Here is a 3,098-nt window from a genome sequence, read left to right on the forward strand (position 1 = left end):
GGGACAGAAGGTGGGAGGGAAAGAACGAGAGAGACTCTTTGTTTTGTTTTGTTCAGGTTGAGAGGGAGGGAGGGATAGTACTTTTGCTAAGTTTGGGAGAGGGGGAGAGAGAGGGTGGGAGGGAAGGAATGAGAAAGGCTCTTTGTGTGGTCTTGTTCAGTTTGAGAAGGAAGGAGGGATACTGGTCTTAATTGGATTGGGAGGGAGGGGGAGGTGTCTTGCATTGATCCACAAGGATGCAAGGACAGAAGTTGATAGTTATCTTATTGCTTCTTTTTAGTATGAGATTGTAATATTTATTTCCATGTAACTATGTCTCAAGAAGTGAACACCGAATACAATCAAGAAAATGAGTCTATAAGTTTCCATTAATCTAAAAGTAACCCTGCATGATGCACATATTTCTTAAAATGCGTCTCTGTGTCATTGTGCTTGTCTGTGGACTTTTTGTATAGATTTGTGGGGACACTTATGTTTTGTGTGTTGTTATTTATGATATTCTTAATTGTTTCTACTTTTACAATTTATGACTTTAGAATAACAATGTGTGGGTTTCAATGTACTGTTACTCAATCTCTTGGTACTTAATTGCCTGAAATTTTACATCAATACTATATATTAATTCCAGAAACCAAGGGACTTCAATGTAATTAAAGAAATTTATACAAATTAATTATACTATATAGTTTTAAAGTGATAGCACCGTGTGATGGACCTAATAAAGGGACCTCAATATAAATATTATATAGTTTTGGTTAAAAGTATAACATAAAGATGCCTTGATGAAGAATATTTATGGAAATTACATTAAATTAAAGTAATTAAATTTAGAAAACACAAGAATATAGTGATTTTCCTTAAAATTAACATGCTCCACTTATGGAATTAATTAGTATCATCATAGAATGATACACTAAATTAAATGTAGTAAAAGTAATAATAGCAGCAACGAGATTAATGAAATTAACGGTATTAATGTGGAGTATTGACAGTTATAATAATGACAGTGGGAGTAGTGAAGGTAACAACGAATATAGTGAAAGTAAAAGTAGTAACAATGAGAAAAAGTATGAACAGTTAAATAACCAATAGACTCAAGGAAATATTTTATTTATTTAAATATAGGCCGAATAAAATTAACGGGAATAATGAATTTAACAAAAAAAAAAAATAGTTGAATTAGTAAAAGAAACAATTGTAACCACAGGAGTAGTGAACGTAATGATATTAACAAAGAATGTCGTGAAAGTAATAATATTAATAGCGGGGTAGTGAACGTGTCTCATAATTTGAAAATAAATTTTACATTTCATTATAATTACAAGATATGTCGTAGAAAAATATATTACAAATAGTAAACGTGTGAGTTAGACAACTCCAACATAGTTTATTTCATTGAAAATAAAATTTAGCGGTAAATAGAGGTAGCCCGGGCGAAGCCGGGCACCAAACCTAGTAATCTACTAAACTGAAATTTTACTTTTACGATCTCTTGGTACTTACCTTAAATTTTACGTAATAGCTCTTCTCCCCTTAACCCTTCTTTCTCTCCCTCTTTTCTTACTATTTGCGATCTCTTGGTAAATTAGCTGAAGTTTTTGCTTGTGCTGCTGTCAGTGGCAATGATGGGAAAAGTCTTCACTTTTTAGTAAGATTGTGTACAAACTGGGCGGTTTATTGATTTATCAAGATCGGTGGTTATTGTTCCCGCTTATTCATCTCTACAAGTGTCTTCACTTTTTAGTGAGCCAATTAAAGAATGAATCGCCAATTGCAAATTTAACAAATGTAACAATGATTTAACAATATTTGGGTATCTTCGCTTGAAGGCAACTCATTTGGTGGAATTTCAATGTAACAGCCCTTTGCAGAAGATGGTTTCTTTGAAATTAATTAACCAGCTTCTGAAAGATGCTTCTCAAAATGACCACCATAGAGTTACGGTTTTCTCCGTTCGTGGGTTGAAGAAACTTTCATTTAGTGGGGTTGGAGGCGTTCATGGTATGAAACTGAATTAATCACATTTTCCGCATACCTGTTCTTTCATTTTAATCATGTAATTTAATTGATGATAACATCAAAATGGCACTATCATTAACTGTTCAATGTTAAATTCTCGATTTAAGGGTAAAAAACCGCATAGTTTACTGCTTATGGGTAGACCATGAAGTATAATAATAAAATTCTTGATTAAAAGTATACGGAGAAGTTGTTAACAATCTGCTTGAAAGTGTGGTTGATGTTGCTGTTTATTTTCTTTAATTGCAGATATTGGGTTTGGTTTTCCAATCTCTGTTGAATTGTATGATGTCAAACCAACGCAAGAAAAGATCCCTACTGTTGTCAACTATGGGTTTGAGGCTATTATACCATCAGATATCTTGAAAGGCGCGTTTGCTAAACTGCTTCAGTTGCGAAGAAAACCTACAAGCGGTCCTTCCTCAATCCTTCTCATTTTTTAATATCATATGCTACTCGTACCATTTGTGTCAGGCTCTTTGAAAAACATTTGGATCATATTTTTCTGACTAGGTACAATATACATGTCTTAAGGGGGTTAACTGAGTTATTTTAATTATTCATCGGTTTGGGTTGCTTTAGGTCGCTTCGTGTCGGTTCATATGCCAAGTAGAATCTCTTTAGATTGAGTCAGTATCCTGTTCAACAAATTACAGGATAGGTAGCCTTCATAATGGGTCAATTCAGGTTCACTTTAGTTCTTTTCGAGTGGAATTTGGGCCGTGGCTGGCCAAGTATGTAATTCTAACCGAGTTTGAGAGCGCACTGCTTATATCAATGACCAATACAACGTTTTATTTCTTCCCCTTAATTATCCTCATTTGGAATCCTACTATGCAGCTGATGCTACACTCATCGCACCAAGAGTGCACCCCATATTGCATGACAAGATTACCCTGAGCGCGGAAACGAGGCAGCACAACATGAGGTGTGGTTTAACTGAATCTATTAGGAGTCATTGCAGAAGGCGACTTTGTTGGTGGATAAATGTTCGATGTACCTGATTAGAAACCCACCTCATTTGTCCGAGTATGTTATGCTTCAGTTTGAACTCGGAGAACCAAACTCGGATAACTTCA

The sequence above is a fragment of the Silene latifolia genome, chromosome X (genome assembly GCF_048544455.1).
Source record: "Silene latifolia isolate original U9 population chromosome X, ASM4854445v1, whole genome shotgun sequence".
Lineage (NCBI taxonomy): Eukaryota > Viridiplantae > Streptophyta > Magnoliopsida > Caryophyllales > Caryophyllaceae > Silene > Silene latifolia.